Source organism: Antechinus flavipes, chromosome 3 (assembly GCF_016432865.1).
Source record: "Antechinus flavipes isolate AdamAnt ecotype Samford, QLD, Australia chromosome 3, AdamAnt_v2, whole genome shotgun sequence".
Classification (NCBI taxonomy): Eukaryota; Metazoa; Chordata; class Mammalia; order Dasyuromorphia; family Dasyuridae; genus Antechinus; species Antechinus flavipes.
In genome coordinates, this window is record NC_067400.1 from 310269738 (window position 1) to 310287181 (window position 17444).

The window sequence follows — 17444 nt, forward strand, 5'->3', positions numbered from 1 at the left end:
AAAAAGGCTCTCACAAGGGAGCTAGAAGAAAAATGGGAAAAGCAGAGTGAGGCTTGGCAAAAGGAGAGGGAAGCTTGGCAAAAGAGCCTGGAGAAGTCAGTTAAAGAGAGAGTGGATAAAGAAGTAAAATCCTTGAAAAATAGGATTGGTGAACTGGAAAACAAAATTGGCGAAATGGAAAAAAATTCCACAGAACAAAAGAACTCAATGGGACAATTAGAAAAAGACTTTAAAAAAGTGAGTGAAGAAAATACTTCACTGAAAATCAGAATTGAACAATTGGAATTGAATGACTCGAGGAGACAAGAAGAATCAGTCAAGCAAATCCAAAAAAATCAAACAATGGAAAAAAATGTGAAATACCTTCTGGGGAAGACAACAAACCTGGAAAACAGATCCAGGAGAGACAATCTGAGAATCATTGGACTTCCAGAAAAACATGATGAAAAAAAAGAGCCTGGACACTATTTTCCAGGAAATTATAAAAGATAACTGCCCAGAAGTCATAGGAACAGAGGAAAAAATAAACATTGAAAGGATTCATCGATCACCCACTGAAAGGGATCCTAAAATCAAAACACCAAGGAATATAGTGGCCAAATGCCAGAACCCTCAGACAAAGGAAAAAATATTGCAAGCGGCTAGAAAAACCCAATTCAACCAACCATTCTGGAGAGCAATCTGGAATTATGCCCAAAAAATTATCAAATTGTGCATACCCTTTGATCCAGCAGTGTTTCTATTGGGCTTATATCCCAAAGAAATACTAAAGAAGGGAAAGGGACCTGTATGTGCCAAAATGTTTGTAGCAGCCCTGTTTGTAGTGGCTAGAAACTGGAAAATGAATGGATGCCCATCAATTGGAGAATGGCTGGGTAAATTGTGGTATATGAATGTTATGGAATATTATTGTTCTGTAAGAAATGACCAGCAGGATGAATACAGAGAGGACTGGCGAGACTTACATGAACTGATGCTAAGTGAAATGAGCAGAACCAGGAGATCATTATATACTTCGACAACAATATTGTATGAGTACATATTTTGATGGAAGGGGATTTCTTTGACAAAGAGACCTGAGTTTCAATTGATAAATGACGGACAAAAGCAGCTACACCCAAAGAAAGAACACTGGGAAACGAATGTGAACTATCTGCATTTTTGTTTTTCTTCCCGGGTTATTTATACCTTCTGAATCCAATTCTCCCTATGCAACAAGAGAACTGTTCGGTTCTGCAAACATATATTGTATCTAGGATATACTGCAACATATCCAACATATAAAGGACTGCTTGCCATCTAGGGGAGGGGGTGGAGGGAGGGAGGGAAAAAAAATTGGAACAGAAATGAGTGTCAATATAAAGTAATTATTAAATAAAAATTTAAAAAAAAAATAAAAAAATAAAAACAAATAAAATAAAAAAAATAATAAAGCATTTACTGGGTAAAAAAAAAAAAAAAAAAAGAAAAACCCAATTCAAGTATCAAGGAGCCACAATAAGGATCATCCAGGATCTGGCAGCATCCACATTAAAAGATCGAAGGGCCTGGAATATGATATTCCGAAAGGCTAAAGAACTTGGTATGCAACCAAAAATAACTTAAGCAGCGAGAATGAGCATCTTTTTCCAGGGAAGAAGATGGACATTCAACGAAGTAAGCGAATTTCATCTATTTCTGATGAAAAAGCCAGAACTTAACAAAAAGTTTGATCTACAAATATAGAACTCAAGAGAAATCTAAAAAGGTAAAGATTAATCTTGGGAACTATATTTCGACTATATAGATGTATAAAGAATACATGTATACCTTGTTCTAGAAATTGATGTGGAAAGGACATTGTACCAGAAAAAGGGTAAAGTGGGGATACTATATCTCAGGAAGAGGCAAAGGAAATCTATTATATCTGAGAGAAAGAATGGAGGGGGATGAATATAGTGGGTATCTTACTGCCTTCAGAATTGGCTTTAAGTGAAAAATCTTAAGACATATTCAATCTATGGTGAAATTTCTCCCACCTCATTGAAAAGTGAGAAGGGAAAAGTGAAAAGGGAAGGAATAAGCTAAGCAGAAGGGAATACGGAAACTGGGAGGGAAAGGGGTAAGATAGGGGGAGGAACTCTAAGGCGGGGGGAGGGATACTAAAAAGGGAGAGCTGTGAGAAGCAAGTGGTGCTCACAAGTTTAATACTGGGAAGGGGGGAAAGGAGAAAGAAGGCAGAAAAGCATAAACCAGGGTTAACAAGATGGCAAGTAATACAGAATTGGTCATTCTAACCATAAATGTGAACTGGGTAAACTCCCCCATAAAGAGGAAGCGGTTAGCAGAATGGATTAAAAGCCAGAATCCTACAATATGTTGTTTACAGGAAACACACCTGAAGCGGGGAGATACATGCAGGTTAAAGGTAAAAGGTTGGAACAAAATCTACTATGCTTCAGGTGAAGTCAAAAAAGCAGGGGTAGCCATCCTGATCTCAGATCAAGCTAAAGCAAAAATTGATCTAATTAAAAGAGATAAGGAAGGGCACTATATCTTGCTAAAGGGTAGCATGGATAATGAAGCACTATCTATATTAAACATATATGCACCAAGTGGTGTAGCATCTAAATTCTTAAAAGAGAAATTAAGAGAGCTGCAAGAAGAAATAGACAGTAAAACTATAATAGTGGGAGATCTTAACTTTGCACTCTCAGAATTAGATAAATCAAACCACAAAATAAATAAGAAAGAAGTCAAAGAGGTAAATAGAATACTAGAAAAGTTAGATATGATAGATCTCTGGAGAAAATGTAATGGAGACAGAAAGGAATACACTTTCTTTTCAGCAGTTCATGGAACCTATACAAAAATTGACCATATATTAGGACATAAAAATCTCAAACTCAAATGCAGTAAGGCAGAAATAGTAAATGCATCGTTTTCAGACCATGATGCAATTAAAATTACATTCAACAAAAAACCAGGGGGAAGTAAACCAAAAAATAATTGGAAACTAAATAATCTCATACTAAAGAATGATTGGGTGAAACAGCAAATCATAGACATAATTAATAACTTCACCCAAGAAAACGATAATGATGAGACATCATACCAAAATGTATGAGATACAGCCAAAGCGGTAATAAGGGGAAATTTCATATCTCTAGAGGCCTATTTATATAAAATAGAGAAAGAGAAGGTCAATGAATTGGGTTTGCAACTAAAAATGCTAGAAAAGGAACAAATTAAAAATCCCCAGTCAAACACTAAACTTGAAATTCTAAAAATAAAAGGAGAGATCAATAAAATTGAAAGTAAAAAAACTTTTGAATTAATTAATAAAACTAAGAGTTGGTTCTATGAAAAAACCAACAAAATAGACAAACCCTTAGTAAATCTGATTAAAAAAAGGAAAGAGGAAAATCAAATTGTTAGTCTTAAAAATGAAAAGGGAGAACTCGCCACTAACGAAGAGGAAATTAGAGCAATAATTAGGAGTTACTTTGCCCAACTTTATGCCAATAAATTCGACAACTTAAATGAAATAGAAGAATACCTCCAAAAATATAGCTTGCCCAAACTAACAGAGGAAGAGGTAAATATCCTAAACAGTCCCATCTCAGAAAAAGAAATAGAACAAACTATCAATCAACTCCCTAAGAAAAAATCCCCAGGACCAGATGGATTTACAGGTGAATTCTACCAAACATTTAAAGAACAATTAACTCCAATGCTAAATAAACTATTTGAAAAAATAGGGATTGAAGGAGTCCTACCAAACTCCTTTTATGACACAGACATGGTACTGATACCTAAACCAGGTAGGCTGAAAACAGAGAAAGAAAATTATAGACCAATCTCCCTAATGAATATTGATGCTAAAATCTTAAATAAAATATTAGCAAAAAGATTACAGAAAATCATCCCCAGGATAATACACTATGACCAAGTAGGATTTATACCAGGAATGCAGGGCTAGTTCAATATTAGGAAAACTATTAGCATAATTGACTATATCAATAACCAACCAAACAAAAACCATATGATCATCTCAATAGATGCAGAAAAAGCATTTGATAAAATCCAACATCCATTCCTAATAAAAAACACTTGAGAGCATAGGAATAAATGGACTTTTCCTTAAAATAGTCAGGAGCATATATTTAAAACCATCAGTAAGCATCATATGCAATGGGGAAAAACTGGAACCTTTCCCAGTAAGATCTGGAGTGAAGCAAGGTTGCCCACTATCACCATTATTATTTAATATCGTATTAGAAACACTAGCCTCGGCAATAAGAGTCGAGAAAGATATTAAAGGAATTAGAGTAGGCAATGAAGAAACCAAACTATCACTCTTTGCAGATGATATGATGGTATACCTAGAAAACCCCAGAGATTCTACTAAAAAGCTATTAGAAATAATTCATAATTTTAGCAAAGTAGCTGGCTACAAAATAAATCCCCATAAATCCTCAGCATTTTTATACATCACCAACAAAACCCAACAGCAAGAGATACAAAGAGAAATTCCATTCAGAATAACTGTTGATACCATAAAATATTTGGGAATCTATCTACCAAAGGAAAGTCAGGAATTATATGAGCAAAATTATAAAAAAGTCTCCACACAAATAAAGTCAGACTTAAATAATTGGAAAAATATTAAGTGCTCTTGGATCGGCCGAGCGAACATAATAAAGATGACAATACTCCTAAACTAATCTATTTATTTAATGCTATACCAATCAGACTTTCAATAAAATATTTTAATGATCTAGAAAAAATAACAACAAAATTCATATGGAACAATAAAAAGTCGAGAATCTCAAGGGAATTAATGAAAAAAAAATCAAATGAAGGTGGCCTAGCTGTACCTGATCTAAAATTATATTATAAAGCAGCAGTCACCAAAACCATTTGGTATTGGCTAAGAAATAGATTAGTGGATCAGTGGAAAAGGTTAGGTTCACAAGACAGAATAGTCAACTATAGCAATCTAGTGTTTGACAAACCCAAAGCCCCTAACTTCTGGGAAAAGAATTCATTATTTGATAAAAACAGCTGGGATGAATGGAAATTAGTATGGCAGAAATTAGGCATGGACCCACACTTAACACCATATACCAAGATAAGATCAAAATGGGTCCATGACCTAGGCATAAAGAACGAGATTATAAAGAAATTAGAGGAACATAGAATAGTTTATCTCTCAGACTTGTGGAGGAGAAAGAAATTTGTGACCAAAGATGAACTAGAGACCATTACTGATCACAAAATAGAAAATTTTGATTACATCAAATTAAAAAGCCTTTGTACAAACAAAACTAATGCAAACAAGATTAGAAGGGAAGCAACAAACTGGGAAAACATCTTCACAGTTAAAGGTTCTGATAAAGGCCTCATTTCCAAAATATATAGAGAACTGACTTAAATTTATAAGAAATCAAGCCATTCTCCAATTGATAAATGGTCAAAGGATATGAACAGACAATTTTCAGAGGATGAAATTGAAACTATTACCACTCATATGAAAGAGTGTTCCAAATCATTATTGATCAGAGAAATGCAAATTAAGACAACTCTGAGATACCACTACACACCTGTCAGATTGGCTAAGATGACAGGAAAAAATAATGATGAATGTTGGAGGGGATGCGGGAAAACTGGGACACTAATGCATTGTTGGTGGAGTTGTGAACGAATCCAACCATTCTGGAGAGCAATCTGGAATTATGCCCAAAAAGTTATCAAATTGTGCATACCCTTTGATCCAGCAGTGTTTCTATTGGGCTTATACCCCAAAGAAATACTAAAGAAGGGAAAGGGACCTGTATGTGCCAAAATGTTTGTAGCAGCCCTATTTGTAGTGGCTAGAAACTGGAAAATGAATGGATGCCCATCAATTGGAGAATGGCTGGGTAAATTGTGGTATATGAATGTTATGGAATATTATTGTTCTGTAAAAAATGACCAGCAGGATGAATACAGAGAGGACTGGCGAGACTTACATGAACTGATGCTAAGTGAAATGAGCAGAACCAGGAGATCATTATACACTTCGACAACGATATTGTATGAGGACATATTTTGATGGAAGGGGATTTCTTTGACAAAGAGACCTAACTGAGTTTCAATTGATAAATGACGGACAAAAGCAGCTACACCCAAAGAAAGAACACTGGGAAATGAATGTGAACTATCTGCATTTTTGTTTTTCTTCCCGGGTTATTTATACCTTCTGAATCCAATTCTCCCTATGCAACAAGAGAACTGTTCGGTTCTGCAAACATATATTGTATCTAGGATATACTGCAACATATCTAACATATATAGGACTGTTTGCCATCTAGGGGAGGGGGTGGAGGGAGGGAGGGGAAAAAAATCGGAACACAAACGAGTACAAGGGATAATGTTGTAAAAAAAATTACCCTGGCATGGATTCTGTCAATATAAAGTAATTATTAAATAAAAATTTAAAAAAAACACATATAGGACAGGAGTTTGAAATAAAAGTCTTGGCAGAAGAAAGGGATTTGGGAATCAGATAGATGAAGCCATAAGGCATTATTAATATAATATGATTTATGCCAGGCAATGTGTTTAGTGTTAGGAATACAATCAAAAAGAAAGATAGTTTCTCCCCTAAACAAACTTATGCTCTAATAGTAGACGTTTATGCATAAAAGTTTGAGAGTAGTGATGAGGAAGGTATGCATTTGTCTACCTACTCTCTTTAACCACATCTCACTCATATCTGTCCATTTTGTCATTTCTTTACATGTTTCTCTAATGTCTTCCCCTATCTTCTACCATTCTTCAAGGTCCATTTAAAACCTGATTTTTTCTATGAAGTTTTCCTAAGCATAACAATCCTCAATTTGTTTTTTTCCTAATTTTTATAATATTTATAGTATCACCCTTTTATCATTTAATCTGCCTTATAATTTTAATTAACTTTAGGGTATATACATTTTATGTCCCCATTTAGATCACACTTTTATTATACAGTTCCACAACAATGATGACAGTTTGGAGAGAAAAAAAATTGTACCACTACTATAAGAACAAACAAACAAACAAAATTCTGTCTTAGGTGGGGAAATTGCTTGGCAATAACCTATCATCTAAGGATGCTTACCTCTTCCCTTTGTTCAGTCATTTTCAGTTGTGTCCTACTCTTTGACCCCATTTGGATTGTCTTGGCAAAAATGCTGGAGTGCTTCGCCATTTCCTTACTCTTTGTAATGCTTTCACTCAGATATAGTCTGTACTGATTCCCAGTTTGGGAAATGCTTCTATGAACTACATTTCTGGCCTTATCATTATGACGTTGGTGTTCCAGTTAGACATTTTTGAATTTACCCAGACTAGATTTGGATTTTTTTCCCCTTATATCTTGACTCAGATTATATATTCTTTCCCTCAAGAAGGTCTTTCTTTATAGTTCTTTTATGGACTTTAGATATCATTGTATATTAGCCCTATCCATTTTCAGACCAGAAGTTCAACAAACATAAAACTATATAAACATTCAGGATTTTCAGTAAATATTTTCTAAATATAATTTTTCTAAAATATATAAATATGTAATAAATATACAAATATAATATAAGAAAACTTTGTTCTTATTTTGCTTCAGTGATAACTGATTCTTCATGACCCCATTTGAAATTTTATTTTTTTGCAAAGACACTGGAGTTGTTTGCCATTTAATTCTCCAGATTATTTTCCAGATGGGGAACTGAGGCAAACAGAATTAAATAACTTGACCAGGGTCACACAGCTCATAAAATTCTGAGACCATATTTGAACTCATGAAGATGAGTCTAACCTGTTTCCAAGCCTGGATTTTTTCCCCTTGTGCCTGCCACATTAGTGTCCATTTCCAAGAATACAAACTTATTCCCCCATGAGATTTGGGGTAGGCTGTTTTAGCATTCTAAGCCTTGATTTCTGCTTATACAAGAGAAGACTTAAGTAGATGAACTTTGAAATCTCTTCATTTTAATCATAGGATGACACAAGTAGAGCTAGAAAGGACAGGAGAAGCAATTATGTTCAATTGCTTTCTTTTACAAATAAATACAAAGACTGAGAGGAAGACTGGTCCAGAATCACATATGAAGAAAATAACTGTGACAGGATTTGAACCTGGGTCTTTTTGTCTAGCACTCTATCTACTAGATGATGCAGTCTCTCAATGCCAATGAATGTTAAGTTTCAGTATCAATGAAGGGAGTCTTATGACTAGAAGGGGAGGAGTATATTCATTTCTGTGACACATTTATAGACTAATTCTTTTTTCTCTCTCTTCTCAATGTGATTGTACTAGCTAGGAAACAAAGACTGACTCCTTTTCCAAAAAAACTTGCAGAAGTGGGAAAGGTAGAGGGAGGAAGAGAGAAATAGGCCAATATTGGAGGTATTTTCCTTATCTTAGATCACTAGAAGTTAAGTAAAAATAGTTTATCTTGTTTATGTTAGCTATATGCTGTGACAGACACAGGGTACACATTGGTAGAGCTTTTGCTGGTGCAGGACCATTAACTGGGCAATTTTTGCCTTGTAGTGTGCCTGTACTATTTTTTTTTTACTTCAGTGCTGTATTAAAGTAATTTTTGCATTTAACGAGGAATAAAAGGGAAGCTGTCACACAATGCCCTAACTACAGGTATGTGGGCGAGCAGTTGTCTGAAGATTATTACTTGGAAACAGATTCAAAAGCCAGCTAAGAAAGGTAAAACAACTCAGTTTGGAATGTGAATCAGCCTTTGAATTGGCATGCTCCAGTGGGGATAATGTGATTTTTCCCTGCTTCTGTGACTATGACCATGGATTCTGTTTCCAAAAATTCAGAGAGGCTGCATCCTAATCTGGGGGAAGGCTCTCGATCTCATAGCATAACATGTTAACAGCCCAAGTTGTATATAATTTTTTATAAACTGTCAATAAATATTAAAGATTTCATGGAATTGACCTAGGTCCATATATTTAGAGACTGAAGGTACTGAAATGTCATCTAGCCCAACATCTACACTTTATATCTGAGGAAACTGAGAATGACAAAACTTAAAGAGATTTTCCTCAAAAAACCTAGAAAGCACGTGACAGAGGCCAGATTTCCTGTTGTTCAATTCCAAATCTAGTGCTCCTTTATCCCTGTGTCACATTGTTTTGCCATTCTTGCTTATTTTATTCCTTGACATATCAATCACCATTCCTTGCTATTTCTTTAGAGGCTAGGGATAGAAAAGTGTAAATCTTACAAAAGCCTTCCTGCTATATCTAGCTGGAAACAGAGCTTGCTGGGAATATGCACAAATGACTATCTCTTTGGCTTACCTCCCTTCCTTAACACAAAGGAAATAGTACCCATGTAATTTTTGAAATACAGAAGATTCTCCCAGATTTTGGAGCCTACAGAGTATTCAGAATTTATCTATCAGAAAATCTTTTTGAGTAAAACATATTTAATAATTATTTCAATGCATTTGATTTCCTTTTTACTCCTACACATTTTATTTTGTTTTTTTTTTAATATTATTCTTAAATTGGAAACTGAGTGGATGTTCATCAGTTGGAGAATGGCTGAATAAGTTATGGTATATGAATGTTTTGGAAATTATTGTTCAAGAAATTAAGAAATGACCAACAGAATGATTTTAGAAAGGTCTGGAGAGACTTAGATGAACTGATACGAAGTGAAATGAGCAGAACCAAGAGATCATTATATATGACAACAGCAAGATTATATGATGATCAGTTCTCATGGACATGGCTGTCATCAACAATGAGATGATTCAGACCAGTTCCATTGGTCTTTTGATAGATAAAGCCATCTACCTCAGAGAGAGCACTGTGGGAACTGAGTATGGATTACAACATAATATTTTCACTCTTTTTATTGTTATTTGCTTACATTTTTTTCTCATTTTTTCCCTTTTTGATCTGATTTTTCTTATGCAGCATGACATTTGTGGAAACATGTATAGAAGAATTGCTCATATTTAACATATACTGGATTACTTGCCATTTAAGAAAGGGGAGAGGAAAAGATAAGGAAAAAAAATTGGAACACAAGGTTTTGCAAGGGTGAATTTAAAAAAAATATCCATGCATATATTTTCAAAATAAAAAGCTTTAATTAAAATATTATACTAAGAAGGGAACCAAAGTCTTCACCAGACTGCTAAAGCAGTCTATGACAATTAAAAAAAAAAAGGCTAAGAACCCCCTCATCTCGTCCAACCTATTTATTGTAGAGATGAAGCACTAGCAGGGGAAATGACTTCTTTAAGATCACTCATTTTTCATAATTGAAATATTTCTTCACTTGATGCCAAGTATTACATCAGAAATGCAAACCCCAAACAGAATACTGTTATCTTGGGCAAATAAAATGCAATTTAAATATGATTTTTGGAATATACTGTCAGAAAAAACAAAGATTATTAGCATTTGTTTTGAAAAATAATCATTACTTTTCAATAAATTTCCCTTTTGAATTACATTTTGCTTATTCTGAGACTCAAATTTATTTTGTAAACTTGAGCATGAACATTAATGTTTGGGAAGAGGTGGCCCAGGAATGAGTGGTAAAAGAATAAATATAAGTGAAAATTAAAATGTACCTCTATAATCCAAAAAGTGGATTATACGCATTCAAATACTTGAAAATTCACTCTATCCTCATAATGTATTTGCTGATTTTCATATTACTGACAACCAGGATCTTTTTACCATTTAGACCCAAGTGGTACAAATCTTGCAAAGACATGAATGATGAGAGTTTAGATTTGCTTTAAATTCTAAGAAGATGTCTTCTATTATTACATATGCTTTCTTGAAATGGAAATTTATTGTTACAGTTTAAATCCTTTCTGGTGTACTTCTGAGCTCATGCATGACAATATTTTGTTTTATTTGGTTTATTGTTTTCCATCTTTCTTTTTCTATTTTGTTTTTCCTTATTTTGTATTTAGTTTAAGTAAATAAATACAAAATAAATTCCAAGAAGCATGATTTGAGGAAGGGTAATCAGAAATAGTGTTCAGTTTGTATTAGGAAAAGGAGAGATTAGAGCCAGGCTAGTTAGGAAATTGGTATAATGGTAATAAGGAGATTGGGGATATGAAAAGCACAAAATGGAATGGAAAGAAATGAATAAATCGGAGATGCCTTAAGAAGAATAAAGAATCAACAATGATGAATTACCTACTGGATATTCAGGGAAAGGCTTACTGAAGAGTTGCTAGTGTGATGTATTTAGAGTTGAGTCAAGAGAGTGAATGCCATAAAGAAAGCAAACAAAAGTGAGGAGGTTAGAAATACCAACGTATATGTTTAGATTGTAAACTCCCTGAGGACAAGGGCTGTCTTTTATCTCTTTTGTTATTTCCAGTATATAGCACAGTGTCTGGCACACAGTAGGTGCTTAATGGATGCTATTTCTTAATTAATCAGTGAGTAGACAACATTGAAAGATAACATTTAGAAAATAGGTTTGTGTCTGACAGTAGAGGACCATGAAAGCAAAAAAAAAAAAAAAAAAAAGCAAGGTACAAGACAAAAATTCCTAGTTCTGACACTGCCAGTGTCATCTTAGGCTAATCTCTAACTTTTCTGGTCCTCAGTTTTCTCTGCACCCATTGATTTTGTGACTTTATCACAGAATTATATGTTGCGAAGGGAGGTAGAGTGGGTAGAGAGCTGGTCCTGGAGACAAGAAGACCTGAATTCAAATTTTGCCTGACATACTACCCATGTGACCTGGGGCAAATATTTTATCTTTATCTGCCTCTATTTTCTTCATCATTAAAATGGAAACAATATGCAAATAATATTTATTAGGTAAGCTAGGTGGCTAGAGGGCTGCATATAGTGCATAGAAAGAAAAAGAAAGAACTGATAAATGTATAGAATAATTATATATATGTATATATATACAAACATGCAAATATTCATGTATATTTGTATTATATATATGCATATATATATGTATGTATAATCTTTATGTCCAATAGCAGCTATTTCTAGGGTGGGGAAAGAGAGGGGAAAAAGAAAAAAATATATCTTTTTTATCATATGTTAAAGAAATGCTTGTTTAATCCTTAAATTTAAACTAAAAATAAAATTTTTAAAAATCTTTTTTTATTTCAAATCTGGCTTCAAATATCTGCTAGTTATGCGGTACTGGACAAGTCACTTAACCTTCTTTGCTTCAATTCTCTTAGCTGTAAAATGAGCTGGAGAAGGAACTGGTGAGCCATGTCAGTATCTTTGCCAAGAAAACCTCAAGTGAGGTCAAGAAAAGTCAGAAAATGTTAAAAGTGACTGAAGTTGAACAAACGATCCCCTACTCAAAGCCACTGTAGATTTGTTACTTTGCTTAAAAGTGAGTTGATTATTACTATTGACCAGTAGCTTGTTTCTTAATAAGACTGGGAGATTGTGAAAAAAGGGAGTATTTTTGACTGCATGGATGTCTGAGATATGTGTTGATATGTTTAGTTGGATAAATACTAATTAATTTTATGTAAAAATGATCCATGTGTATTTTAATAGAAAACATATTCAGCTCTCATGGGAATCCTACTTTATAAATAATTGCATATTAAGTCCGCCCATTAAATTATGAGTAGTTAAAACACAGCATGGTTAAACAGGAAATCCAGCATGGCACTGTAGTTTGGATGTGTGAGAGTCTGCTGGTATTTGTTGGGTCATATTCAACTTTTCATGACTCCATTGGGATTTCCTTGGGAACCAGAGTAGGCTTACCATTTCCTTCTCCAGCTCATTTAACAGATGAGTCAATAGAACTAAGTGACTTGGCCAGGGTCATACAGCTAGCAAATGTCTGAGGTCACATTTTAACTACAATCTTCCTGACTAGATCCATTATGCTATCCATTGAGCCACCTAACAGACTCTGCGGTTCAAAAATCCACACTGCCTATGTCAACCTGGGCAAGTCCCTTAAACTTTCAATGTCCTACATAACACTCCAACACTATAAAATGCATAGCCTGTTTTTATATGTATTCTTAGTCAGAAAATTTTCTATGTAGAGCATTCTTATAGGGAGTACTCTAGACGAAGACTTCTTCAATATTTTCTACTTGTCACTCCTTTTTACTAGAGAAACTTTTGCATGACCTCAGTTATATGAAATAGTATACATATCAAACAATTACTGAAAAGAAATCATTATTTCACAACCCCCATATTTAGTTGACACCCCATGAAGGATCATATACCACAGTTTAAGAAGCTGAGCCTTACACAACCAAAAACAAAAAACAAACAGAAACAAGATTAAAAGGGAAGCAAAAAGCTGGGAAAATATTTGCAGCCAGTGTTTCTGATATGTCTCATTTCTAAAACATATAAAGAACTGTGTCAAATTTATAAGAATACAAGTCATTCCCCAATTGATAAATCATCAAAGGATATGAATAGATAATTTTCAAATGATGAAATTAAAGCCATCTACATTATATGAAAAAATGCTCTAAGTCACTATTAATTAAAGAAATGCAAGTTAAAATAACTAACTCTAAGATACCACTCAAATCTCTCAGATTAGCTAAGATGACAGGAAAAGATAATGATAAATTTTGGAGGGGATGTAGGAAAACTGGGATACTTATGCATTGTTGGAGGAGTTGTAAAATAATCCAACTATTCTGGACAGCAATCTGGGACTATGTCCAAAGGGCTATAAAACTGTGCTCACCCTTTGACTCAGCAGTGCCATTTCTGGGTCTCTATCCCAAGGAAATCTTAAAGGAGGGAAAAGGATACACATGTGCAAAAATGTTTGCTGCAACTCTTTTTGTGGTAGCAAAGAATTGGAAAATGAGCAGATGCAGATCAATTGGGGAATGGCTGAACAAGTTGTGATATATGAAGTTAATGGAATATTATTGTTCTATAAAAATGATGAACAAGCTGATTTTAGAAAGGCCTGGAAAGATATACATGAATTGATACTGAGCAAAACAAGCAGAACCAGGACTACATTGTACACAATAAAAGCAAGAATATGCTATGACCAACTATGAAAGACATGGTCCTTCTCAGAAATTCAGTGATCAAAGACAATCCCAATAGACTTTGGACAAATGCATCATCTGCATCCAGACAAAAAACAAAAACAAAAAACTAAGAATCCTGAATGTAAATCAACATATGATATATTCACTTCCTTTTTCTGTTTTGTTTTTATCTCTACCATAGTTTTTCCCTTTTGCTCTGATTTTTCTCTTCCTACATGATTCATAAAGCAATGTGTAATAATAAATAAATAAATTTACTAGAGAACAAAAAAGAAACGGGGCCCTAAACCAACAAAATTAAAGATCTTCCCACCCCTAAAATAAGTGGTCATATTTTTTTTTTATTTGGTAAACATTTTTCTTACCTTTCCCATGGGCCTACCTCTTATGTGGAAAAAAACATCTTGGGAAGAGGATGAAAAAAAATGGAATTCAGGAGAGATTTTAAGCATTTTACTTTCACATAGATTCAGAAAGTCCAAAGACATGGCCAAAAGTATGCATTTGAGATAGTATCATTATAACTTATTATACATTGCTCTCTTCCCCCTCCCCGCCCCAACTACACTGTTTGCTTTTCAGGGAGCCATAATCAAAGTAGGTAGAATAAATGGAACTTTTTCCTAAGCCATGTCATTGCTGAGAGTTTAAGTATGAAAGGGTACTCCAGGAGCATTGAGCCCCATAGGCTTCTACATTCTGGAGGAAAAGGTAGGAAAGTAAATTGCATATAATTCAGTAGTATGTATTCTCTCCTTTTTCTTAAATGTAAATAGTAGAGGAGATTAGAGTATCTACCTTAAAAGTAGTCAAGAAGTGAACAGAAGATTTAAGAGTTTTAATGAGATTTTTTTTTCTTTTTTGATAAATGACCAAAAAAAAATAACAAAACATGAATCGGAAACCCATCATAAAGGGTTAGCTCTGCTAGTACCTTATAATGAAAATTTAGAGATGTCATAAATGAATTAAATCATTCTGCATTTATTTGTGTAACCCTGGATCATTTATTTAAGTTTCCATTTATAAAATGAGAGAATTGGATAAGATTACTTCAAAAGTTCTCTTCTGGTTTCAAATCTCTAATCACATGTAAGAAATGAGAATATAAGGTAACAATCTCCTCATAAATCTCTTTTGGAGAGGTTCCGAAAGGCTTTGCAATGAAGGTAGCCCAATTCAGATAAGTACATTAATCTTCCAATATTATTACATTGAAGAACTATATTCTTTATTCTTGGTATATTTGTTTAAAAATCATAAGGTTGATATTGTATTGTGCAAATCAATCAACACAGTTGTTGAGCTATGTCCAAATTTTCATAACTCCATTTGGGGTTTTCTTGCTAAAGATACAGGAGTCATTTGACATTTCCTTCTTCAGTTGATTTTGCAGATGAAAAAACTGAAGAAAACAGACTTAAGTACCTTTCTCAGGATCACACAGCTAAGACGTGACTGAGGTCAGATTTGAACTCAGGAGCACATGTGTTCCCAACTGCAGATCAGGTATTTGGTGTACTATGGTGCCATCTAGCTGCTCCAATCAATAAAGCCTAAGGATCTATTCCATTAGATTGTGAGCTCATTAAAGACAGGAACCATTTTTTGCCTTTCTTTATATTCCCAGTGTCTGGTATGAGGTAGGTACTAAATAAAAAATGGCTAACTTACTGCACTATTATATTCCAGGTATTCTCTTAGTTACCGTTGGATGCACAAACAAAACTTTCTGCTCTCAGGGATTTACATTCCATTCTACAGACAAAGTAAGTAAGTAGCAGCATGGAGATTATTTAGGCTGTTGGAACTATTAGAGCTCTGCCTCCCAATTTAAAACACTATGATCTCTCATAGGACTTTATTGATTGAAGATCAAATGAGAAAATGTATGCAAAGCACTTGGTAAACCTTTAAAAATGCTGTATAAATATCAGCTATTCTAGCCACATAGGAAGTGTGGTTTATTTGTATATTTATTAATTTTGCTCTTGATGCCTAAGTCCACCTTCAGACTTCTTTCTTAAACCTATCATCCTCCTAGCTAACCAAATGGAATTTAGCAGCATGGCTAGATTCATCTTTCCTCTCCTGGGCACTCAATGACTGGGGTCAATACCTCTGAGCTGTTCCAATTTTTAAAGATACCTAAAATAGCTTCTCCAAGAAACCTTATGACCTGCATTAAATCATTCTGACTTTGGGGACTCAAAACCGAAAACCTCAGTTTCTCTGAAAACAAGACTTTCTTCCATTCTACACCAGTTCAGATCATTTCCCAATCTCAGAGAAAAGTAACAAAATAAAATATTAGTATATCTATAAAGAAACATACTGTGATCATTCTCAACAGAGGTTGACTCCCAAATACCTATTTTGGAATTTGAGAGTTTTTAAAGATGTATTTATTTGTATTTTTTTTTACTGCAGCATCATCATAGGATTCAAAACACATTAACTACATTTTTTTCTCAATAATCTAGAGAATTAAAGAATCCTAGAGCTAGAAAAGAACACAGTCATTATGAGATCATAGATTTGGGAATAAAAGAAAACATGAATTGGTCATCCAATCAAATCCCTTCATGATATGAATGATGAAATGGAGGTTTAGATATATTAAGTGACAATAAGAAAGTACAGAGATTAGGGCATTGGACTTAGAGCTGGCTTAAATTCTTCCCCACATACTTCTTAGTTTGTGACTCTGGAAAAATCACTTAACCTGTCTGCCTCAGTTTCCTCATCTATAAATTGGAAGTAATAATAAAATCTACCTCCCAAGGTTTTTCTGAGGATCAAATGAGATACCATGTGTAAAGTCCTTTGTATACCTAAAAGTACTATATAAATTCTAGCTTTTATTAGTGTTATTATTACATGATATCAAGGTCATATGGAATTTTTGTGGGAGAAAAATATCTCCATTAATTCTGTTTCATATACATCTGTATTTTGAATTTTTTTTTACAAAAAGAAAAAAATATTGTCAAATATTTACAAACACTTTTCCTCATTTTTAATCTTATGCAGATTAGCAATGATAAATTGTACTCTTTTATTCAAGGTAACAGCCTTGTCATCCAAAATTTTTAAAGAATAAGATTTGATTCTAGATGCTCTGACTTTAAATGCAGTAAGATTTTTCTACCCTATTTCACCAAGCTAAACCCTTTCTTTTTAATATGAAATAACTAAAGCCCAAGAGATAAAATGATTTAATTATGGTCATAAGTTTGAGCAACTTGGTGTATATTGCATAGAGTGCCAGGCTTGAAGTAAAAACAAACAAACAAACAAAAACCAAAGACAAAATTCTCATTTTCCTGAGTTCAAATCTGGCCTCAGACACTACTACGTGACTCTGGGCAACTCACTTAAGTCTGTTTGCCTCAGTTT